Genomic DNA, 26,896 nt, shown 5'->3' with positions numbered 1-26,896 from the left:
CGGACGATTCCCTGGCCGCATACCACAGGTGGCGTCACGACATTCACCTCACAACTACCCCTAACATCTCTTCCCTGCCATCTTCTGTACGCCTCGGGGCAACGGAGCCGGGCTAGGCTGCCCGTGACCACGACAGTCGGTGGCCCGGTGATGAGTAGGTTAAATGCACCTGCCTCGTGGGGCGCTACACTTACATTACCCCTTTACTCCCCTAGATTACCGGGGATGCTTACATTTCCCCTTTACGCCTCTAGACCACCGGTGATGCTTACATTACCCCTTAATGCCCCTATACCACCGGTGTTGCTTACATTTCCCCTTTAATCCCCTAGCCACCGGTGATGCTTACATTACCCCTTTACTCTCCTAGATCACTGGTGTTGCTTACATTTCCCCTATACTCCTCTAGATCACCGATGATGCTTACATTACTCCTTTACTCCTCCAGATCATCGGGGATGCTTATATTTCCCCTTTACTCCCCTAGACCACTGGTGAGGCTTATATTACCCCTTTAATCCCCTAAACCATCAGTGATACTTACATTACCCCTTTACTCCCCTAAACCATCAGTGATACTTACATTACCCCTTTACTCCCCTAGATCACCGTTGTTGCTTATATTACCCCTCTACTCCCCTAGATCACCGGTGATGCTAACATTACCCCTCTACTCCCCTAGATCACCGGTGATGCTTACATTACCCCTCTACTCCCCTAGATCACCGGTGATGCTTACATTACCCCTCTACTCCCCTAGATCACCGGTGATGCTTACATTACCCATCTACTCACCTAGATCACCGGTGATGCTTATATTACCCCTTTACTCCCATAGACCACCGCGGTGATGCTTACATTACCCCTTTAGTCTCCTAGACCACCGGTGATACATACATTACCCCTTTACTCCCCTAGATCACTGGTGATGCTAACATTACCCCTTTACTCCCCTAGATCACCGGTGATGCTTATATTACCCCTTTACTCCCCTAGATCACCGGTGATACTTACATTACCCCTTTACTCCCCTAGATCACCGGTGATGCTTATATTACCCCTTTACTCCCATAGACCACCGCGGTGATGCTTACATTACCCCTTTAGTCTCCTAGACCACCGGTGATACATACATTACCCCTTTACTCCCCTAGATCACCGGTGATGCTAACATTACCCCTTTACTCCTCTAGATCACCGGTGATGCTTATATTACCCCTTTACTCCCATAGACCACCGCGGTGATGCTTACATTACCCCTGTAGTCTCCTAGACCACCGGTGATACTTACATTACCCCTTTACTCCCCTAGACCACCGGTGATACTTACATTACCCCTTTACTCCCCTAGACCACCACAGTTTTACACAATCTGAAATTGGTCTCTATAAATGTAAGAAGATCTTGTATTACGGGTGACCGTGTGCTCTTGAATATACAGTAGTAAATCCTGTGTGATATGTTGCATATTCAGGTGTTACTTCCAGGATATGGAATGTATTGCTCTATGGGAGGCGGAGAGGGGGCGAAGCTTTACTCATTTGCCTAATATTAGCCTCAGAATACAAGTAAAACTTTCAGATGCAGAACTGAGGGCGACTGACATCCGCACACACCCGCCTGCAAGGAAAGCGCAAGAAACAAGACAGTCAGTGATCAGCGAATCCTCCTGAGGCAAGAAGGGGAACATTACTGAAGACAGTCCATATAACACTCCGGAGGAAGAGTGCAAGAAAGAATCCAAGCTCAGGCCGAACCTTGGTGGCTCCTTGAAGATTTCTAAGGTAAATTGATTGTCGACAGAGACCACTGGAGTCTGGTGCCGGATGCCTCATCACCATTATGTCCTTAGACACTTTTTTAATTGTGAAACCCTACAGTCCCAGAATAACGCTCCAACCTGTTGTATCTGAAGGTGAATGTGTCACTATGGAGCTGAGAGGTGCTGGGACTTGTGGTTGTACAACAGCGGGTTCCTATTGGCTGTGCACATACTGGAGCTATTGCAGTGCATGTTATATTATTGGCGCAGACTGTATACATATCTCATTTCTAATCTGATTTCTATTGACATTAATATTAATTAATAATTTATTAATACCTAAGGGCATAAAAATGGAAAAAGGATACCTGGGCACTAAAGGGGCAACTAAAGAAGGCACCTGAGGCAGTGCGTAACAGTAATGGTGCGGAACAGTAATGGTGTGGAACACTAATGGTGCGTAACAGTAATGGTGCGGAACACTAATGGTGCGTAACAGTAATGGTGCGGAACACTAATGGTGCGTAACAGTAATGGTGCGGAACACTAATGGTGCGTAACAGTAATGGTGCGGAACACTAATGGTGCGTAACAGTAATGGTGCGGCACAGTAATGGTGCGGAACACTAATGGTGCGTAACAGTAATGGTGCGGCACAGTAATGGTGTGGAAAACTAGAGGTGTGGAAAACTAGAGGTGTGGAACAGTAATGGTGCGTAACAGTAATGGTGCGGAACAAAAGAGGTGCAGAACAGTAATGGTGCGTAACAGTAATGGTGCGGAACAAAAGAGGTGCAGAACAGTAATGGTGCGGAACAGTAATGGTGCGGAACAAAAGAGGTGCAGAACAGTAATGGTGCAGAACACTAATGATGTGGAACAGTAATCGTACGCAACACTAATGGTGCGGAACAGTAATGGTGCGGAACACTAATGGTAGCACTTGTGGTAAGAACTTTGGGGGAGATAAACTTAACTGGAAAAACACTAAACTGAGCACCTTGTGTAGACATTAAGACGGTCATCTGTAGCAGGCAATAATCTTGGTACTGCAGCAACAACATTGCAAGTGGGCACCACAGAAGATACACCACACTGGGCACTATGGGCAAACATTTCACTGGGCACCTATAGCAAAAAAATTACCTAGATATCTATGATAGCCACTTAAATGTGTAAGGAAATTACAGCATCTGAAAAAGTGTTGTGAAATCTATGACATCACCTTTAGATTTCACAAGATTTGTTGCAGATTCTGGATTTTTCTGTCCGCAGTTTCCTCGCCCCTTCCCAGAAGCCGGTCTGCAGTTTCCTCGCCCCTTCCCAGAAGCCGGTCTGCAGTTTCCTTGCACCGCACCTGCACTTTGGCTACTTTCCTGATATTTTGTCCTCTCTTTTCTTAATTGTGGACCTATGACACAATATAATGGACTCTGCAGGAATCACTAAAGTTTGGGAGTTTTTTTGAAAAGGGGAAAAAAAATGAAAGCACGATTTAGCAGGTGACTGGACATCTATGGTATTGATGCTGAAAGTCAGTACCTAGGGCAGATAGATATCTGACATGGAGAGAGACTCTGGGGTGGGGGTTTCACTCATTGCAATGATTAGTGGTGTATTTTTCACAGTATGCCACTTCTGACCTCATCGTAAACGTATCATGCCCTATGGTCTGTGAACATATTTGCCCCTTTGTCACTATATTATACCCAGTATTCCGGGCACCGGAGGGTGTAAGCACCACGCTGATAGCTTTCTATTTCTTTCAATTTCTATATTCAGGAATGTAATCTCAAATTACACAGAAAAGGAGACGCAGAAGGATTTGCACTTTTACTCTTTTTTTAATATGTAACTTTACAAAATAATTATGTAACAAAAATGTTTCAGCTTTAAACAAGATTAAAGAGCCACAAAATGCAGAATGTTGGCATTTTTGCTAAGAAGTGTAGAGACGGATCACATGTAACACGTGGAGGTGTCAGGGTCTTCTTGTGGGTTTGGTTATGTAAACACAATAATAATAATAATAATAATGATATATTGGGATATGTGTTCTGCTGTAGGACAGTCCATGCTTAATTAATTTACTTAAATTGTTCACAAAGTCTCTGTCCATCCTGCAAGAAACCTCACATCCAGCCTATATTACTGGGAGAGACACACAGACCTCACATCCAGCCTATATTACTGGGAGAGACACACAGAGCTCACATCCCGCCTATATTACTGGGAGAGACACACAGACCTCACATCCAGCCTATATTACTGGGAGAGACACACAGACCTCACATCCAGCCTATATTACTGGGAGAGACACACAGACCTCACATCTAGCCTATATTACTGGGAGAGACACACAGACCTCACATCCAGCCTATATTACTGGGAGAGACACACAGACCTCACATCCAGCCTATATTACTGGGAGAGAGACACAGAGCTCACATCCAGCCTATATTACTGGGAGAGAGACACAGAGCTCACATCCAGCCTATATTACTGGGAGAGACACACAGACCTCACATCCAGCCTATATTACTGGGAGAGACACAGAGCTCACATCCAGCCTATATTACTGGGAGAGAGACACAGAGCTCACATCCAGCCTATATTACTGGGAGAGACACACAGACCTCACATCCAGCCTATATTACTGGGAGAGACACACAGACCTCACATCCAGCCTATATTACTAGGAGAGACACACATACCTCACATCCACCCTATATTACTGGAAGAGACACACAGAGCTCACATCCAGCCTATATTACTGGGAGAGACACACAGAGCTCACATCCAGCCTATATTACTGAGAGAGACACACAGACCTCACAACCAGCCTATATTACTGGGAGACACAGAGCTCACATCCAGCCTATATTACTGGAAGAGAGACACACAGATCTCACATCCAGCCTATATTACTGGGAGAGACACACAGACCTCACATCCAGCCTATATTACTGGGAGAGAGACACAGAGCTCACATCCAGCCTATATTACTGGGAGAGAGACACAGACCTCACATCCAGCCTATATTACTGGGAGAGAGACACAGAGCTCACATCCAGCCTATATTACTGGGAGAGAGACACAGAGCTCACATCCAGTCTATATTACTGGGAGAGACACACAAACCTCACATCCAGCCTATATTACTGGGAGAGACACACAGACCTCACATCCAGCCTATATTACTGGGAGAGACACAGAGCTCACATCCAGCCTATATTACTGGGAGAGAGACACAGAGCTCACATCCAGCCTATATTACTGGGAGAGACACACAGACCTCACATCCAGCCTATATTACTGGGAGAGACACACAGACCTCACATCCAGCCTATATTACTAGGAGAGACACACATACCTCACATCCACCCTATATTACTGGAAGAGACACACAGAGCTCACATCCAGCCTATATTACTGGGAGAGACACACAGAGCTCACATCCAGCCTATATTACTGAGAGAGACACACAGACCTCACAACCAGCCTATATTACTGGGAGACACAGAGCTCACATCCAGCCTATATTACTGGAAGAGAGACACACAGATCTCACATCCAGCCTATATTACTGGGAGAGACACACATACCTCACATCCACCCTATATTACTGGAAGAGACACACAGAGCTCACATCCAGCCTATATTACTGGGAGAGACACACAGAGCTCACATCCAGCCTATATTACTGAGAGAGACACACAGACCTCACAACCAGCCTATATTACTGGGAGACACAGAGCTCACATCCAGCCTATATTACTGGAAGAGAGACACACAGATCTCACATCCAGCCTATATTACTGGGAGAGACACACAGACCTCACATCCAGCCTATATTACTGGGAGAGACACACAGAGCTCACATCCAGCCTATATTACTGGGGGGAGACACACAGAGCTCACATCCACCCTATATTACTGGGAGAGACACACAGACCTCACATCCAGCCTATATTACTGGGAGAGACACACAGAGCTCACATCCAGCCTATATTATTGGGAGAGACACACAGAGCTCACATCCAGCTTATATTACTGGAGAGACACACAGATATTACTGGGAGAGAGACACAGAGCTCACATCCAGCCTATATTACTGGAGAGACACACAGAGATCACATCCAGCCTATATTACTGGGAGAGACACACAGACCTCACATCCAGCCTATATTACTGGGAGAGACACACAGAGCTCACAGCCAGCCTATATTACTAGGAGAGACACACAGACCTCACATCCAGCCTATATTACTGGGAAAGACACACAGACCTCACATCCAGCCTAAATTACTGGGAGAGACACACAGACCTCACATCCAGCCTATATTACTGGGAGAGACGCACAGAGCTCACTTCCAGCCTATATTACTGGGAGAGATACACAGACCTCACATCCAGCCTATATTACTGGGAGGGACACACATACATCACATCCAGCCTATATTACTGGGAGAAATACACAGACCTCACATCCAGCCTATATTACTGTGAAAGACGCACAGACCTCACATCCAGCCTATATTACTGGGAGAGACACACAGACCTCACATCCAGCCTAAATTACTGGGAGAGACAGACAGACCTCACATCCAGCCTATATTACTGGAGAGACGCACAGAGCTCACATCCAGCCTATATTACTGGGAGAGACACACTGACCTCACATCCAGCCTATATTACTGGGAGAGACACACATATCTCACATCCAGCCTATATTACTGGGAGATACGCACATACCTCACATGCAGCCTATATTACTGGGAGAGACACACAGACCTCACATCCAGCCTATATTACTGGGAGAGACACACAGACCTCACATCCAGCCTATATTACTGAGAGACACACAGACCTCACATCCAGCCTATATTACTGGGAGAGACACACAGGCCTCACATCCAGCCTATATTACTGGGAGAGACACACAGAGCTCACATCCAGCCTATATTACTGTGAAAGACGCACAGACCTCACATCCAGCCTAAATTACTGGGAGAGACACACAGGCCTCACATCCAGCCTATATTACTGGGAGAGACACACAGAGCTCACATCCAGCCTATATTACTGTGAAAGACGCACAGACCTCACATCCAGCCTATATTACTGGGAGAGACACACAGGCCTCACATCCAGCCTATATTACTGGGAGAGACACACAGAGCTCACATCCAGCCTATATTACTGGGAGAGACACACAGGCCTCACATCCAGCCTATATTACTGGGAGAGACACACAGAGCTCACATCCAGCCTATATTACTGGGAGAGACACACAGGCCTCACATCCAGCCTATATTACTGGGAGAGACACACAGGCCTCACATCCAGCCTATATTACTGGGAGAGACACACAGGCCTCACATCCAGCCTATATTACTGGGAGAGACACACAGAGCTCACATCCAGCCTATATTACTGTGAAAGACGCACAGACCTCACATCCAGCCTATATTACTGGGAGAGACACACAGGCCTCACATCCAGCCTATATTACTGGGAGAGACACACAGAGCTCACATCCAGCCTATATTACTGTGAAAGACGCACAGACCTCACATCCAGCCTATATTACTGGAGAGACGCACAGAGCTCACATCCAGCCTATATTACTGGGAGAGACACACTGACCTCACATCCAGCCTATATTACTGGGAGAGACACACAGTCCTCACATCCAGCCTATATTACTGGGAGAGACGCACAGACCTCACATCCAGCCTATATTACTGGGAGAGACGCACAGACCTCACATCCAGCCTATATTACTGGGAGAGACACACTGACCTCACATCCAGCCTATATTACTGGGAGAGACACACAGAGCTCACATCCAGCCTATATTACTGGGAGACACACAGACCTCACATCTAGCCTATATTACTGGGAGAGACGCACAGACCTCACATTCAGCCTATATTACTGGGAGAGACACACTGACCTCACATCCAGCCTATATTACTGGGAGAGACGCACAGAGCTCACATCCAGCCTATATTACTGGGGGACACACAGAGCTCACATCCAGCCTATATTACTGGGAGAGACACACAGAGCTCACATCCAGCCTATATTACTGGGAGAGACACACAGACCTCACATCCAGCCTATATTACTGGGAGAGACACACAGAGCTCACATCCAGCCTATATTACTGGCAGAGACACACATATCTCACATCCAGCCTATATTACTGGGAGATACGCACATACCTCACATGCAGCCTATATTACTGGGATTGACACACAGACCTCACATCCAGCCTATATTACTGGGAGAGACACACAGACCTCACATCCAGCCTATATTACTGAGAGACACACAGACCTCACATCCAGCCTATATTACTGGGAGAGACACACAGAGCTCACATCCAGCCTATATTACTGGGAGAGACACACAGAGCTCACATCCAGCCTATATTACTGGAAGAGACACACAGACCTCACATCCAGCCTATATTACTGGGAGAGACGCACAGACCTCACATCCAGCCTATATCACTGGAGAGACACACAGACCTCACATCCAGCCTATATTACTGAGAGACACACAGACCTCACATCCAGCCTATATTACTGGGAGAGACACACAGACCTCACATCCAGCCTATATTACTGGGAGAGACGCACAGAGCTCACATCCAGCCTATATTACTGGGAGACACACAGACCTCACATCCAGCCTATATTACTGAGAGACACACAAACCTCACATCCAGCCTATATTACTGGGAGAGACACACAGAGCTCACATCCAGCCTATATTACTGGGAGACACACAGAGGTCACATCCAGCCTATATTACTGGGAGAGACCCACAGAGCTCACATCCAGTCTATATTACTGGGAGAGACACACAGACCTCACATCCAGCCTATATTACTGGGAGAGACACACAGAGCTCACATCCAGCCTATATTACTGGGAGAGACACACAGACCTCACATCCAGCCTATATTACTGGGTGAGACACACAGACCTCACATCCAGCCTATATTACTGAGAGACACACAGAGCTCACATCCAGCCTATATTACTGGAAGAGACACACAGACCTCACATCCAGCCTATATTACTGAGAGACACACAGACCTCACATCCAACCTATATTACTGGGAGACACATAGAGCTCACATCCAGGGGATGGGGATCTTGGCTACAGCAGGGGTTCCCACCAGGTGGGGTTTTTCCAAAATGACTGTAGGCTATACTGCCTGCTTTACCGTCAGTCTTGAGGGTGCACACTCCACCACCTCCCACCCTACTATAGCCTCTCTTACATGTCCACCAGTCGACACTATGTGATTCTAGGCCCCCAATCTTCCACATTCCTCATAAATATGCAGCATAGCCATAGTTTTTTCTTTATGCTGCAGTCGGGAAAATGTTTCCAGACCCCGGAGAGCTGTGACGCTTCCAGGACAAGTCCACGCAGTTGCAGATATTGCCTCTTCGTGCCTTCAGGCATTTGCTTTGATTGCAGTAAAGAATGACAGCCATAACAATAGCTCGTAGATGCACAACACCTCCCAGGTTACAACCGATAGAGGAGGAGGAGGATTTCCCGGAATTAACCCTGTGCTCCGCGCTGTTTTTCGCTCAGATGTCTCTCTTCTGCCCTCCGGCCTGTCTTACAGCTCAATCTACACCAGATTCTTTGTTCTGCTCATATCCTCTTACAACTACAAAGCTGACGTCCAAGAACAATATTTTCTGTAAATTAGCAAAACAATAAGGGTTCTACAGTGACTGGAACCTGCCAATAAAACTTGTCACAAAGAAATAGGGAGAGGCAGATACAATGGGTGAAACAAAATTGTATGCAACAAAAGTGGTCAGGAGTCCCCCCTCATAATGTGATGCTAGTCATTACTTACTGATAGTATAACGGAAGGGTAGTCGGACAAGCTGGGGTCAGGAAATACTAGGTCACGACAGGAGACAGGGAGTAAGCAGAAATACAGTCAAGTCACAGGTCGAGGGTCAGAATTCCAGGAGAGTACGTATTAGATTCAGGGAGCAAACAGAGACGTGGTCAGGTAACGGTCTGAGGTCAGAAGACAGGAGGTAACGACAATAACAGGGAGTGGGTAGAGAGGAGTCAAGCAATGGTCACGGGTCAAGAAACTTAGATCAGAACACAAACACAAAGCAAGAGCACAACTGCAGAACCAGAGAGTACGACTGGCGAGGTTCTGGGAGAGAATGCTCAGTAATGAAACAGAACAATTACCAGGAAGGTGGAACACCTGAGTAATCAGCACCTCCCAGAACCTGCATGGAAGCCTGTGCTGTCAGTTAACCTGTCAGCTAGTGCTCAAAGAAACACTGCAGAGCATCTCCAAATGCTTGTGTAGCACCCAGGGATATGGGGTACTCGCTCCCTGGCAGTGTCTCTATTGGGAATGTCACGGTGGTGGCCGTTACCCGGTTCCGTGCCCTGGGCCCTTTTTGTAATGGGGGATATTTACAGGGGATTTGTTAATAAAGTTATTTGTGACGCTTCTTGCGGTGTTGTGGCTAAGTGTAGGGAGCCGCCGCTGCAGAATGTCCTTACTGGGGCTGATGGTATTGCAGCTAGTATGGTAGTCCCTCCACAAGTAGGGTATTGCCCCAACGGGTGTATGGTGCGGTGGACGTCTGAAGAAGGAGTCCAGACAGGTATTTAGTGCAACTGGTTTACTCACTTTTTGGGTGTTAATTGGTTGCCCGAAAGCCGGCTGGTTTTGCCTCCAGGTCCACTTCGTCCCAGTGCCAGTCTGGTTCTCTGGTACCTTCTTCCCCTGCACCTGTGTCTGGTAAGTGGGTCCCCGTGGTATGGAACACTGGGGGTCCCCGGTCTGTGGTTTGTCCACCTCTGTCCCCCTGATGGTAGCGTGAATCCTGTGGGTTTGGAGTCTCTGGTCCTGTCCCTGGCTCTCCCTGTGCTACTGAGTCTTCAGATTCTTTAGCCTCAGCGAGGTGCTTGATGGTCCCCTTTGCTGAACAGGTGTTAACAGGTCGGCTTGAAGCTCTTTCCTGTCCTAGGGTCCTGTACCCCGTCGGTGCGTAGTTCCGGGAGTACTCCACCATACTCCACCGGCAACCACCTCTCCTGGGTACCAGGTCACCGTCAACCCGAGACACACTCCTGCTGTCAACACTGTTCTGACTACTCTCCACAGTCTGCCCCCCCCACCTGGTCAACTGGTGGACTGGAGTGGCTCCACCTCTAGGCGGCCATCCATGGTCCCACCCTAGCTGGGTACTAGTGTATGGGGGATTGTTGGGGAAAACTGGGATTACCTGGATTATTGGTGTTACCGGAACTGGGGTTCAGGGTCCCTAAGGGGGTAGGCCCTGCATCCTGGTGGAGATGCAGAACCCTATAGCACCCTGACGTGTTCAGGGGCGCTACATTTGATACTCAAATCTAGCTGTTCGAATGCTCGGATGGGCTCGATTTGAATAACGAGTATAACGGAAGTCAATGGGAAACTCAGAGAGTACAGAAAGTGATCAGTCTGCGCTGCCGAAGGAAGCCAGTATCAAAGGGATCCAGGACACATTGAAAGGTGCAATCAATGCGTTTCGAAGCTGCCTTGCCTCTTCATCACGGAAGTAACAATGTTATTTCTCTGATGAAGATGCAAGGAAGCTTCGAAATGCGTTGATTGCACCATTCGATGTGACTTGAATCTCTGACACTGGCTTCCCTCGGCAGAGCAGAATGTGCACTTTCTCTACTCTCCTTGGTCCACGCTGTACCTTTGTGTACATATGTCCAGCAGCTGTATACATTTTTATGCTGTGTAAGCACCACCTACCAAGATGAGTGCACTATTACTATTGACATTACAATTCTCATCTGTATCGGATAAGACCCTATTATGCCTGTCACGCACGGAGTAGATGTCTGTAAAAACGTTTGACACACATGATCAGACCAACGGGCATCTGACGCACTACAAAACACTGGGGTCACGATACAACGGAGGTCCCTGCCGCCAGGGAGAGGCTTGAGGAGGCACCTCCTGAATTCACCTTAAGCTGACTCCTGAGCTCCCTAGCGTCCCTATACAGGTTCTTTCAACATGTCGGCAAACAGGATACCTTGGACCCTCAGCTGGCCCTAAACTCACCCTACCTAGTGAGTAGGCTGACGAGTACACCAGATTCAACACTACACTAATAAACACAAAGTGAAAGGAAAGACAGACGGGGGAATAACTAGAAGGATACAAAACACCAAACTTCACAGCAATAGACAGACTCTAAAGTAGCAGATGGATGGGAATAGGACAATTCCTCAGCAGTTCCTTCCACCAGGATGGCCAGAATAGAACGAATTCTAACAGCAGCAAGGTCTGCTGGGAAAGCTACAGTATTTAACCTAAATGGGCGTGCACCCAAAGCATCTACAGCCGGCCTGCACTGCTCAGAGCTGCTGGCAACAAAACTGAAATTAACCCATGAGACACCAAAGGAAACTTCATTTCAATGAGGAGTCTAGATGGACATGGGAGGCTCCATTCCTAAGGCTGTCACTAGTCTCAAAACAGCAGGGACCGACCGTGTCACTATCATTTCATAGATTTTCTAATTCAATGGGAAACACAAACATCTTTCCAGAAGACCCTATCAGGGGGGACTGGGGGGGTCAGGAAAACTGCTGAAATGGATGGAAACAGCACTCAAATGGAATGGGATCAGCATGGGGAAGATGCTGGGACACATCTCCCAGGTCGCTGCTGGGAACAATGTTGTCAGGGTATTACGCCACTTTTGCAGACTAATAATAAAACATACAAAACTAAGATAAAATGGATTTTTAAAGGAAAAAAATGTTAGGAAACATTCTTTCCTGTACAATGACTTGTATATCAGGCAAAATAAAAGGAAAAGAAGAAAAAAAAAAACCTTCTCCAGCCCTCTAGCTATGTTCACATGTAGCATTTTAGCCTTTTTGCACTTTTTCAATACTTTCCATTTTAAAAAACGCTGCAAAAAGCTGAAAGAGTTAATATGCTGATTTATTAAAAAATGAAGCAGTTTTCAATTTCAGTCAGGAAAAAAAACAATCGTGTTGATGGGCAGTAGAAGCAAAGGGGAGTATACATATACATTGGGGGAAAAAAGTCATTATTCAGCCCCCAATTGTGTTCGTTCTCCCCCTTAAAAAGATAAGATTTGCCTGTAATTGACATCTTAGGTGACCACAACTGAGACAAAATAAGAAAACAAATCCAGAAAATCACCGCCTCTGAATTGGGAAGGTTTTTTTGCAAATTATGGTGGAAAATAAGTATTTCGTCAATAACAAAAGTTCTTCTCAAAATTTTGTTCTCTATCCTTTGTTGGCAATGACAGAGGTGAAACGTCTTCTGTAAGTCTTCACAAGGTTGGCACACACTGTTAGTGGTATGTTGGCCCATTCCTCCATGTAGATCTCCTCTAGAGCAGTGATGTTTTGGGCTTGTTGCTGGACAACACGGACTTTCAACTCCCTCCAGAGGTTTTCTATGGGGTTGAGATCTGGAGACTGGCTAGGCCACTCCAGGACCTTCATGTTTCTTACACTGCCACTCCTTTGTTGCCCTGTGTGCTTGGGATCATCATCATGCGGAAAGACCCAGCCACGTTTAGTCTTCAATGCCCTTACTGATGGAAGGAGGTTTGCACTCAAAATCTCACAATACATGGCCCCAATCATTCTTTCATGTACATGGATCAGTCATCCTGGTCCCTTTGAAGAGAAACAGCCCCAAAGCATGATGTTTCCACCTCCATGCTTCACAGTAGGTATGGTGTTCTTTGGATGCAACTCAGCATTCTGTCTCCTCCAAACACGACTTGTGATTCTACCAAACAGTTCTACTTTGGTTTCATCAGACCATATGACATGACATTCTCTCAATACTCTTCTGGATAATCCAAATGCTCTCTAGCAAACTTCAGACGGGCTTGGACATGTACCGGCTTAAGCAGGGGAACATGTCTGGCACTGCATGATCTGTGTCCCTGGTGGCATAGTGTGTTACTGATGGTAGCCTTTGTTACAATGGTCCCAGCTCTATGCAGGTCATTCATGAGGTCCCTCTATGTGGTTCTGGGATTTTTGCTCAGCGTTCTTGTGATCATTTTGACCCCATGGGGTGAGATCATGCATGGAGCCCCAGATCGACGGAGATTATCAGTGGTCTTGTATGTCTTCCATTTTCTTATTATTGCTCCCACAGTTGATTTCATCACACCAAGCTGCTTGCTTATTGCAGATTCAGTCTTCCCAGGGTGGTGCAGGGCTACAGTTTTGTTTCTGGTGTCCTTTGACACCTTTGATCTTCACCATAGTGGAGTTTGGAGTGTGACTGTTTCAGGTTGTGGACAGGTCTTTTATACTGATAACAATTTCAAACAGGGGCCATTATTACAGGTAATGAGTGGAGGACAAAGGAGCCTCTTATAGAAGAAGTTACAGGTCTGTGAGAACCAGAAATCATGCATGTTTATAGATGACGAAATACTTATTTTCCACCATAATTTTCAAAAACAATCTTGCCAAATCAGACGCGGCGATTTTCTGGATTTGTTTTCTCATTTTGTCTCTCATAGTTCTGGTTATCTATGATGTCAATTACAGGCAAATCTCATCTTTTTAAGTGGGAGAACTTGCACAAATGGTGGCTGACTATATACTTTTTTTCCACTGTGATGGTGGAATATGGGGGTTGTGTATAATTTTGTGTAGGCTCGTATTTTAGGTGTGGTGCCCTGTCCATTCTGTGTACATTGTCCTGTTTAAAGGATAATCACCCCCTGCCGGGCTTTTGTCCCTAAGTCTGGGGGAGGGGGCCTGGGATCCACCTAAACTCTCTGCTTACCTGGGGGAATATTCATTCAGTCGGGCTGGGAAGGACAAGAGAGAAGGATTGATCCTCTGAGGGAGAAGCTGAGGCTGCGACCTGCACCCCAGAGAGACTGTGAGAAACCCTGATTGCCCTGAAGAAGGACTGCTGGAGGAGTGCAACTCATCCCTGGGACATTTATGGTATTACTGGACTATTTTACTCTCTGTGTGGTGGATTATTTTATGGACCATCTGATTTACTTGGAATAAATGTTCTTTGGATTGTTCAATCATCGCTCGATCTATTGATTGTGTGATATCGGAGAAGGACCCCGTAACACCCACTGTATATGTGGTGCCCCTGACCTGGTCAGGCGCCACTGGGTACTGCACCCATGCTGGGTGAGTGCAAACAGGTAATCCTGAAGGCTGGAATAGGATGTGTACGCACAGACACATAGTGACCAGGTCTTCTACACCTTAGAGGGGACCCTTGGGCAGACCCAAGAGGGGGCGTTCCTCCACATCTCAGCTAAGGGTGGAGGGGAGGGGCTGGAAGCTAGGTTGCAGTGGCAGTCAGGAAAGGAGGGGGAGTAGAGCCGAGTCTGAAGCGGAGAGCGGGCACGCAGACACGCTAGTCAGACCCTGCACGTGAAGTGGCCTTTGGCGGGGGAGAACGGTCACCAGAAGTTGGACAGAAAGACGCTGAGGAAGCCAGTTGGTCAGGAAGACACTGAGAAAATCAGCTGGTTGTGTACGGAGACAATTGGTGGCTAGGCACGCACGGGGAACAGGTGCCTAGAGCCAGACATCCATTTAGTGGTCTGCTAAACTTGCCGGTAGGGTGGACAACAAGTCCCACACCAACCAAAACAGAGTCCGAGCATCAGCAGCAACGAGGGGGCCCATAAGGAGGATCGAGCCTGGAGCCATCTTCCTTGTTCCATGCTGCCAGCAAACGGGCCAGAAAGGGGAGAAAAGGCAGTTGTGACTTCCCTGGATGAATCCCATGGTACTTTAAGTCAGGGGTTGTCCGAAACAAGAAGTGCTAGGAAGGCTGGTTAACGGCTACCCTTAGACCAGCCTGAAGGATACCTGGTTCCACCTGGTGTATCTCAGTATCGCCCGGGTTACCTCACAAAACCAGCTAAAAGTGAGTAAACAAGTTGAAAGACACTTTGGACTGCGACTGAGTTATTCTGTGACCTGTTGTTCTACACACATACACCCGAGCCCCTGGAGCCAGCCTCACTCTCGGGAGGCCACACCATCCGACTGCAGATTCCATCAGCCCCAGACGCTCATTAAACTGCAGTGGCGGTCACCTATAACCCTGATCGCAAACCGAGAGTGGCGTCACGACTCAGAAGTAAATAACCTGACATACCTGTTGCCAACGGTAATCAAGTGGAGCCCCTGTGGCATCCCAGAAGGTGGAGTGACGTCTCCGAGGCGACCGCTACAGGTGGGCGACACATGTATGTAAGAGAATTGTAGCGGTTGTTCCTAAAATGGAAGCCGGTGCAGATCCTGCCTAAGAGGTGCTTAGCGGGAATTTACCATATGGGCTCTTATCAGGAGTTGGCTGGAGGGGGATCTGCTCTTCATCTACCCATCTCTCCTGTGGAGGGCATCAGAGCCACGTGCTTTGGCTTCATTTGGTGGCTTTGCCAAAATGCTTCTGTTTCCTTCTATTTTTTTATTTACTTTAATACTAAAATATATAAATAAATGAAAGCAAAGTGAACGTTCCACAGGTGACTCTACATTAATGTTGGCAAACTGAAGGACGCTTTTCACATTGGGTGGCTGCAAAACATTAAGCAGTCCGGAATTGGAGGAGGTTCCTTTAGAAAAAGTCAAAGAAGGAGGGCGGAAATGGTTGGAAGATCTTATGATCTACATCCGGGTGTCGATTGGTTATTTGCTTAATTTTTTTATTGCATGGATATTCCCCCATTAGAGCTTGGCTCCTTCATGTTTCTTGACTTTCTGAAGTGTCTTATTCAGCATCTTTGGATCTTAATTACAAGAAGATCAATCAATTATATAGAATTTATAAAAAACGCTTCATTTGCAAAACACAGAAATCAATAATGACAAAATCTTCCGGCTAGACACTTCTATACTTTCTCCTTCTTGTGCTGTTAATCTTATTGAGCCGTCCGGGTCCTAAATCTTCACCTAATGATCCGCACTTGAAGCCAAACAAACTTTGTAGCCATTGATTTGTGCGGCGGCGATGAAGCAGATTGATTTTAATATAGTCGGTAACACAATTACACCTCGCGGAGATCGGCCCCATCAGACGCCTCTTACCTCTGATGGATTCAATCGCCGCTAATTTCATTACAAATAATTTTGTGCAGGAGGAAAAGTGAAAAGATTTATAGATATAAAAGAACGATGTAACGTCAGTGACTGATCCCAGGAACACCAGCACCGTGCCGGGAACCAGGAGAGGCTTACTACTGAGAAGTAATATCTATCCGATATTGACCTCACTTTTAATTAGTTCCCAGACTGGCACTTTGGAGGCTTTTAGGATATATTTTATGCTTACCAATTGAGATTTGATAGCATTTTGTATAAAGTCTTCATTCTGTATATACAGTTGTGCGCAAAAGTTTACACACCTCGGCAGATTTTTTGCTTTCTTGGCCTTTTTTTCAGAGAATATGAATGATAATGCATAATCTTGTTTTTCCATTCATGGTTAGTGGCTGGGTGAAGCCATTTATTATCAAACTACTGTGTTTTCTCTTTCTAAATCAAAATGACAACCAAAAACATCTAATTGACCCTGATGAAAAGTTCACATACCCTAGTTGTTTATACAGTGTATTGCCCCCTCTAACATCAATGACAGCTTAAAGTCCTTCGTGGTAGTTGTGGATGAGGCTCTTTATTTTTTCAGATGGTAAAGCTGCCCAATCATTCTTGGTCAGATGGTAAAGCTGCCCATTCTTCTTGGTCAGATGGTGAAGCTGCCCATTCTTCTTGGCGCCTCTAGTTCCTGTAAATTCCTGGCTTTTCTTGCATGAACTTCGCGCTTGAGTTCTCCCCAGAGTGGCTCAATGATATTGAGGTCAGGAGACTGAGATGGCCATTCCAGAACCTTCACTTTGTTCGGCTGTAGCCAATGAGAGGTTGACTTGGCCTTGTGTTTTGGATCGTTGTCATGTTGGAACATCCAAGTACGTCCCATGCACAGCTTCCGGGCTGTTGAGTGCAAATTTGCATCCAGTATTTGCTGATAACGTGCTTCATTCATCTTTCCTTCAACTTTGACCACGTTTCCTGTGCCTTTGTAGCTCACACATTCCCACATCATCAGCGAACCACCTCCGTGCTTTACAGTAGGAATGGTGTTCCTTTCCTCATAGGCCTTGTTGACACCTCTCCAAATGTAATGTTTATGGTTGCGGCCAAAGGTTTGATTTTGTATTGTCAAGGGAGAAAGTTAGGTGAAGATAGCTAATGGCATCTTCATTCAGGGTATCAGAGGCACGGATAGAATTATCTGCACAGATATTAATGAATCAGACAATGATCACACAAGATGTGTTCACCGTATGAGCCAATGTAATAGACTGGACTCGGATATTGAAAAAGACTCAATTATACAGAATGCAACATTGACCTTGAAACTAGAACAGGGAGTACGGAGTATTCAACTCCCCAGTTTTTCTCAGTATGTTATAAAATATCTCTCTGCTCATTACTCCTTTTTTCTGTGTGTGAAACCACTGATAAGGCACCCAATTAACTTATTGAATATCTCCCTTGTTTATACTTTGTTCATTTGTACCTTGCTTAACTCTTGTCAGTTAACCCTTTCCTGAATATACAGCTTAGAATCATATTATGGCGTCTGTGCAATTGTCATATAGACACACAGATAATAATGCTGCTACATCTATATTTTGATTATTTACATACACAGATCCTCTTATTACATTTGAACAAACAATCTATAGCTCAGGCTACCTTCACAGTATCACCCCAAATGCCTTGTTCCAGAAGTTTGGAGGCTTGTCTCTATACTGTTTGGCGTATTGTAGACGAGATACTTTGTGGCATTTGTGCATTAATGGCTTTCTTCTGGCGACTCGACCATGCAGACAATTTTTCTTCAAGTGCCTCCTTATTGTGTATCTTGAAACAGCCACACCGCTAGTTTTCAGTGAGTCCTGTATTTCAGCTGATATTATTTGTGGGTTTTTCTTTGCATCCCAAACAATTTTCCTGGCAGATGTGGCTGAAATCTTTGCTGGTCTACATGATCATGGTTTGGTTTTTACAGAGACCCTGATTTTCCATTTGTTAATCACAATTTGAACACAGTTGACTGGCATTAGCAATTCCTTGGATGTCTCTTTGTATCCCTTTCCTGTTTTATACAGGTCAACTATCTTTTCCCATAGATCCGTTGACAATTCTTTTGCTTTCACCATGACTCACAATTCAGAAACGTCAGTGGGTGGATGAAAGATGCAAGAGTCTGTCTGGATCCCAGAAACTCACTCAGCTTTTATGCACACACAGATTACAAGCAAACAGGCCACAGGTGAGGATGTTACCTTTATTAGCTATTCAAACCCATTTGTATCAACTTCTGGACATGTTATCAGCCAAAATCACCAGGGTGTGTGAACTTTTCATCAGGGTCATTTGGATGTTTTTGGTTGTCATTATGATTTAAAAAGAGAAAGCACACCAGATGACAATAAGTGGCTTCATCCGACAACTAACCATGAGTGGAAAAAAAGATTGTGTTATCATTCATATTCTCGGAAAAAAGGCCAAAAAAAGCAAAAAATCTGCCGGGGTATGTAAACTTTTGAGCATAACTGTAATGTCACCTGGTGGCCATTTGTCTTCCAGCTTTTTTTGTAAGAATGACTCCACACGTTGCTGTCTCACAAGTTCGCTGCCTGTGTATACTTTTTGACTCTGATCTTCAAACCACACGTCCAAGCCCTCACAACCTCCTGCTGCAAACATCTCACAAATATTTCTCCAATGCACCGCTTTCTTGATTCTGAGTAAAGAAAAATGTTAGTCTATGTCTTCATTATCCTCCTCCTTGGCTTCCCACCTATCTCTCTTATACCTCTCCAGTAAATCCTAAAATCTGCTGCCCGATTAATCCACTTCTCCCCTCTCTATTCATTGGCCAAACCCTTCGCTGGCTTCCAATTCTCCAGCAAATTCCATTAATAATACCAAAAATGACACAAAATTATCCAAAAGCTGTCTCCTCCATAGATCTCAAAATAATCTCTCAATACCGTCTAACATGTAATCACCTTCTTTCATCGACCATTTTATGTTCTTCAAACAACCATCTTCAAGATTTCACCTGTGCTTCCTCCATCTTCTGGAATTTTGTAACTCAACATGTCTGATTGTCACCATCAATTGTCACCTTGAGAAGCAACCTGAAAACTCTTCTCTTTAGGAAAGAGTTTTATTTTATTTTTTTTAATGGCCTTCAGCTCAATTTTGAGCCTCGGTGACTTGATGGTTGAATGTTGTTGGAAGATCGATCTTGTGCAAGATCTTCACTGTTATTTTGATTGTATCAAGCTATCTGGTTCCTGGTCTTCCTCTTCTCCTTGTTTCTTCTATTCTTCCAACCATGATGTCCTTCTCCAGCGATTACTCTCTTCATATGATGTGTCCAAAATAGACAAGTCATAGCTTGGTCATCCTTGCTTTGAGTTACATGTATGGTTTGATTCGTTCTGAAACTGATTTGTTTGTTCTTCCCATCCATGATATTGATAACAACCTTCTCCAGCACCACATTTCGAAGACTTTGATTCTTTTTCTGTCTTATTTCTTCATCGTCCAGGTTTCATGTCTGTATGCTACCACAGACATAACACCAGAATATGTACAAGCCAAGACCAGACTATGTATGAGCCATGCCTTCGTCACCAGTAAAATGTTCTTCGATTTGAGGATCTTGTCCAGTGACTTCATTGTTGATTTGTCCAGAGCTATTCTCCTATTAACTTCTGGTGTCATCGCTGCATCTTGAGTGATCATTGATCCGAGTAGGTTGAATTCCTTCACAACTTCCAGTTCATCGCCATCCATCTCAAATGTGTCCACGTCATACCTGGCAGTAGTCAATATCTTTGTCTTCTTAGTATTGAGTAGGAGTCTCATGTTTGAGCTTTGCATCTTGACCTCTGTAATAAGTCTTTCATTCCATCTAGACTTGTTGCTATTAATGTTACATTGGGTGCATAGTTTGTGCAACACAAAATACATACTCAAATTGTCTCTTCAGGGAGGAAGGTGATGAACTCTAGTGCTACCTATTGGAAGTAGCAATCCTAAAAGTCAAATGGAGCTCTTTAACAAGCCTTTTCATATGATCTAGGATTTATGCCAGATCAGAACCTCAATTTGCAGACACGGTGTTTTGGGATGATTGTCCCTCGTCAGTACAAAGTATGAGCTCTGATCTGGCTTTAAGAGAAGCTAAAGTGGGGTCTAAGGGGAGAACTTTTCTCTTTGCGGAGACTGACAAACCAATCTGGCTGTCAGTGGTGAGGAATCTTATAGCTGCAATGCTCCTTTGGGATATATTGAAATTGTCTCAGACTATTTCGCCACATGGAGAAGAGTTCTCCTCTTAGACCCCACTTTAGCTTCTCATAAAGCCAGATCAGAACTCATACTTTGCACTGACGAGGGATAAATCATCTCGAAACACCGTGTCTGCAAATTGAAGTTCTGATCTGGCATAAATCTTAGGTCATATGAAAAGGCTTGTTATAAAGAGACACTTGACCTTTAGGATTGCTACCTCTAATAGGTGGCACTAGAGTTCGTCTCCTTCCTCTCTGAAGAAACAATTTGGATATTTCCCAGAGGGGCATTGCAGCTATAAGACTCCTCACCACTGACAGCCAGATTGGTTTGTCAGTCTCTGCAAGGAGAAAAGCTCTCCCCTTAGACCCCCATAATATATACTGTAATTTGGAAGGTGACACATGGGGAGTTCACAGAGTTCAGATTTGCTTGGAAGGAGTGGGGCCCTTCTTGTGATTTTCTTTGCCAATTACCCAGATTTGCTTTAATTATAACATTTGTATGACGAAAAGTCAGAACCTGAAAAACAGACACAGAGATAAAAGTGAGTAAATGGACGATCGGAAGCAGCGGAACAGCCGGTAAACGTGGCTCCTGCTGTTCATACGGGAAATCAGGTTGTTTACATGCGCTGAGCGCTATAGAACGGCTGAGAAGCTTCATAAAATCTCCTGCTCATTCGTAACTACATCGAGGCTGTGATGAGCGGCTGCAGGTTTTCAACTTTTGCAAACTTTAAAAACTATGTATTGATTTCACTATTCCTGCATATAATTGCAGGGGTGGAGGCAAAACTTGGAAGGGTAAAATTACAGCTGAGCAGATCCATCAAAGTTTGCGTATTCCCAACATCTAAGGTGGATGAGAGTCCTCTAAAAAACAGTGTGCAAAAGGTGTCCAGAGTGCAAAAAGTGTCCAGTGTGCAAAAGGTGTCCAGTGTACAAAAGGTGTCCAGTGTGCAAAAGGTGTCCAGTGTGCAAAAGGTGTCCAGTGTGCAAAAGGTGTCCAGTGTGCAAAAAGTGTCCAGTGTGCAAAAAGTGTCCAGTGTGCAAAAGGTGTCCAGTGTGCAAAAGGTGTCCAGTGTGCAAAAGGTGTCCAGTGTGCAAAAGGTGTCCAGTGTGCAAAAAGTGTCCAGTGTGCAAAAAGTGTCCAGTGTGCAAAAGGTGTCCAGTGTGCAAAAGGTGTCCGGTGTGCAAAAGGTGTCCAATGTGCAAAATGTGTCCAATGTGCAAAAGGTGTCCAGTGTGCAAAAGGTGTCCAGTGTGCAAAAGGTGTCCAGTGTGCAAAAGGTGTCCAGCGTGCAAAAGGTGCCCAATGTGCAAAAGGTGTGCAGTTTGCAAAAGGTGTCCAGGGTGCAAAAAGTGTCCAGTGTGCAAAAGGTGTCCAGTGTACAAAAGGTGTCCAGTGTGCAAAAAGTGTCCAGTGTGCAAAAGGTGCCCAATGTGCAAAAGGTGTGCAGTGTGCAAAAGGTGTCCAGTGTGCAAAAAGTGTCCAGTGTGCAAAAAGTGTCCAGTGTGCAAAAGGTGCCCAATGTGCAAAAGGTGTCCAGTGTGCAAAAGGTGTGCAGTGTGCAAAAAGTGTCCAATGTGCAAAAGGTGTGCAGTTTGCAAAAGGTGTCCAGGGTGCAAAAAGTGTCCAGTGTGCAAAAAGTGTCCAGTGTGCAAAAGGTGTCCAGTGTGCAAAAGGTGTCCGGTGTGCAAAAGGTGTCCAATGTGCAAAAGGTGTCCAATGTGCAAAAGGTGTCCAATGTGCAAAAGGTGTCCAGTGTGCAAAAGGTGTCCAGTGTGCAAAAGGTGTCCAGTGTGCAAAAGGTGTCCAGCGTGCAAAAGGTGCCCAATGTGCAAAAGGTGTGCAGTTTGCAAAAGGTGTCCAGGGTGCAAAAAGTGTCCAGTGTACAAAAGGTGTGCAGTGTGCAAAAAGTGTCCAATGTGCAAAAGGTGTGCAGTGTGCAAAAGGTGCCCAATGTGCAAAAGGTGTGCAGTGTGCAAAAGGTGTCCAGGGTGCAAAAGGTGTCCAATGTGAAAAAAATGTCCAGTGTGCAAAAAGTGTCCAGTGCGCAAAAGGTGTCCAGTGTTCAAAAGGTGTCCAGTGTGCAAAAGGTGTCCAATGTGCAAAAGGTGTCCAGTGTGCAAAAAGTGTCCAATGTGAAAAAAATGTCCAGTGTGCAAAAAGTGTCCAGTGCGCAAAAGGTGTCCAGTGTTCAAAAGGTGTCCAGTGTGCAAAAGGTGTCCAATGTGCAAAAGGTGTCCAGTGTGCAAAAAGTGTCCAATGTGAAAAAAATGTCCAGTGTGCAAAAAGTGTCCAGTGCGCAAAAGGTGTGCAGTGTGCAAAAGGTGTCCAGTGTGCAAAAGGTGTAATGCTGAAGGATTTTTTTTATATATATTTTTTTATAATAAACTTATGTTATATTACGCTATTTTCGGATGATGCATTTCCCTTTACTAGGGTTATTGTACCTCAGTTTGGCCCTTTGTCCGTACAACACCAGCTCACCTTACGACCCTTTGCGGCTGCTTTTTCTTTAGTTCTGTGTGTTCTACATCTTTACTTTTCTTTTCACCAAAATCATTATTTTATTTGTGCCTTTCTTTAAGTCTATTTTATATGTATCTGCATGTGTTTTTTTTTTTATATTTCACTTTGTGGGCAAAGTTTAGCAATAACAGACATTTTCACCTGATTCATCAATTACAAGTTTAAAAAAAAAAAAAAAAATTGGTTCAATCTCTCTCCGGTTCCTCATCACTATTCTTTAGGAATGTTTTTGCAACATTTGGTGCTAAAAGTCGCAATAACAGTTCAAGGTAGGAAGAAAGTTTATTTTTTACTTTGTGCCAAATTTATAAATAAATTGTGGTGAATTAGGGGCCAAAAACTAGAAAACCCGGTGCCAAAAACTACAATTATTCTCACTAAAATATTAGTTTGGCCTCAAAGTTTGAATTTTCAAAAAGGGTAATAGGAGATAATGGACTGTAACATTTTTCAAAAACATTTCTCCTGAGCACACCAATACCCCATATGTGCTCGAAAACTACATATGAGGCACAGTGCAAAGTGAAGAAGGGAAGGAGCGCCGTATTGGAGTGCAGAGTTAGTTGGAATGGTTTTCATGTGTCATGTCACATTGGCAGAGCCCCTGAGGTGCTAGAACAGCAGAAACCCCCACAAGTGACCCCATATTACAAAGAGCACCCCTCAATGAATTCATCTAGGGGTGCAGGGAGCATATTGACAGTACAGATGTGTAACGAAATGTTATAGCATTGGGCGGTGAAGAAAAAATAATTACATCTTTTTCACTAAAATGTTTTAGCTTCAAGTTTTACATTTTTTTAAGGGTCAATAAGAAAACAAATGTACCACTCAGTTTGTTGTATAATTTTAACTGTGCGTTACTACCATCCATGTAATCGGGAACTACTTTTGAGGCACAGTGGAAAGCTCAGAAGTTAAGGAGTGCCATATTGGACTTCAGAATTTGCTGTTATGGTTTCCGGGTGCCATGTCACATTGGAAGCGCCCCTGAGGTGCCAGAATAGCAGAAATTCCTCCATTCACCATAATGAGGCATCAGAGCTACTCTGGACTCCTTTGGCCTTTGTTCAGCGGTGTCCTTTTTTAAAGATGCACAAAATTATTGTTGGCCTTGCTTTTGTGCAAGTCTAAAAAGACGAGTAACAAGATGTACGCTGCCGGACCACAGGCCAGCCGTGAGGTCAAAGTGACTCCCTCTGTTGGTAATTTTGTCTGAATCAGTTTTTTTTTAGAGATGCAGACATAAACCCAGGTGTAAATGTGTTGCCCAGGTATGTGGGGCACTCTGTTCCGGGCAGTGTAGATCTTGGGGAAGTCACGGTGGTGGCTGTCACCCGGTTCCGTGCCCTGGGCCCTTTTTGTAATGGGGGATATTTACAGGGGAAATAAAGTAATGTTCACATGTGACGCCACTTGCGGTGTTGCAGCTAAGTGTATGGAGCCGACACTGCAGAATGTCTCTACTGGCGCTTTTGGTATTTTCAGCCTGGATGGTAGGCTCTCCGCAAGTAGGGCTTGCCCCAGAGGATGTATGGTATAGTGGGCGTTGGAAGAAGGTAGTCCACACAGAGGTATAGTGCAACTGGTTAACTCACTATTGGGGTGTTAACTGGTTGCCCGAGGCCGGCTGGTTTCGCCTCCAGGTCCCCTTCGTCCCAGTGCCAATTTGGTTCTCTGGTTTCTTCTTCCCCTGCACCTGTAAATGGGTTCCCGTGGTGTAGAGCAACTGGGGGTCCCTTGGATTGTCCACTTCTGTCCGCCTGATGGTAGCATGAACCCTGTTGGGTTGGAGTCTCTGGTCCTGTCCCCGGCTCTCCCTTTGCTACTGAGTCTTGGATGTTTAAAGTCGGCAAGGTCCTTGATGGTCCCCTCGCTGTGCAGGTGTTAACAGGTCGGCTTGGAGTTCTTTCCTGTCCTAGGGTCCTGTACCCCGTCAGTGCATAGTTCCGGGAGTCCTCCACCGACTCCACCGGCAACCACTTCAACGGCAACCCGCGTCAGACCCTCACCACCTTTTCACTTCACACTCCACACTACTCTGTCTACTGTCCACAGTCCACCCCTCCCTCCTGGTCAACTAGTGCACTGAATTGGCTCCACCTCTAGGCGGCCATCCATTGGTCCCATCCTAGCTATGTACCATTGTTTTGGGGATTGTTTGGGGGAAAAACTGGGATTAGCTGGGTTTTTGTTTTTACCAGCACTGGGGTTCTGGGTCCCTAAGGGGGTAGGCCCTGCATCCCTGGTGGGGATGCAGTACCTTGTAGCTCTATGTTTGCTTCAGGGGCGCTACATTAACACTCAACATAGCGCGCAGGATAAATATGAGCTCTGCCGTACTCTTTCAGAGGTAGAATAAACAGTGCGTTTTTATTCTTTAGGTCAGCATGATTACAGCAATACCAGATTTATATAGGTTTTTTTAGGTTTGGCTACTATCACACTAAGTCCTGTTTCACACCTCAGTGAAAAACACAGACATTTTTCACTAACGTGTTAAAAATGCATATGTCCCTCCGTGTGCCGTCATTTCACGGCACATGTGTGTTCTCCATGTGCTGTGATCCGTGATAGCACATGGAAATAAACTCACCTGTCCCTGCTCCTGCTGTCCGTGGGGTTGAAGTTTCCCGTATGCTGAGTCCAGCCGCCGCTGTCTCCCCTCCGCAGCTACTTCCGGGTCGCGGTGCCATGCATAACTGCATATTCATGAGAATAATGAGCCGGCTTGGAAGCAGCAGAGAGCAGCGGCCGGAGACAGCGTCACTGGAGAAGGTGAGTTTAAAAAGCTTTTCACTTTCAATATCCGTGTTTCATGGATCACACTATAGTGGGGTCCGTGGGACATCAGTGATGCCAGACAAAAACGGACATGTCTCCGTGCGGAAATCACAGACACACATGTACACTGTACGGAGAAACAGTCAGTAAAAAATCACTGATGTGTGCGCAGACCCATTGATTATAATGGGTCTGCGTATGTCCGTGATTCTGGTACGTATAAAACTGTCACATACGTACCAGAATCACTGACGCGTGAAAGAGGCCTAAAAAACGCTTTCTTACAAAGTAAAGGTTTTTCGCATGACCTCACTTAATTTTGAAGGCTATAATTTTTTTTTTTCATTTTTCTGTGGA

The 26,896-nt window shown here is 45.4% G+C and overlaps 1 protein-coding gene across 1 annotated transcript in view; it reads left to right on the top strand.

Moving 5' to 3' along the window:
* Nucleotides 1-1,605: 1,605 nt before the first annotated feature.
* LOC142294881 (calpain-13-like) overlaps nucleotides 1,606-26,896 on the top strand; it is a 212,644-nt gene continuing 187,353 nt past the window's right edge. The window contains exon 1 of the mRNA XM_075337943.1: nucleotides 1,606-1,784. The gene's annotated coding sequence lies outside the window, so the exon portion shown is untranslated. The remainder of the gene's footprint in view (nucleotides 1,785-26,896) is intronic.

Source organism: Anomaloglossus baeobatrachus, chromosome 3 (assembly GCF_048569485.1).
Source record: "Anomaloglossus baeobatrachus isolate aAnoBae1 chromosome 3, aAnoBae1.hap1, whole genome shotgun sequence".
Lineage (NCBI taxonomy): Eukaryota > Metazoa > Chordata > Amphibia > Anura > Aromobatidae > Anomaloglossus > Anomaloglossus baeobatrachus.
The sequence above is the reverse complement of the archived record's forward strand: the minus strand, read 5'-3'. Positions and strand labels throughout refer to the sequence as shown.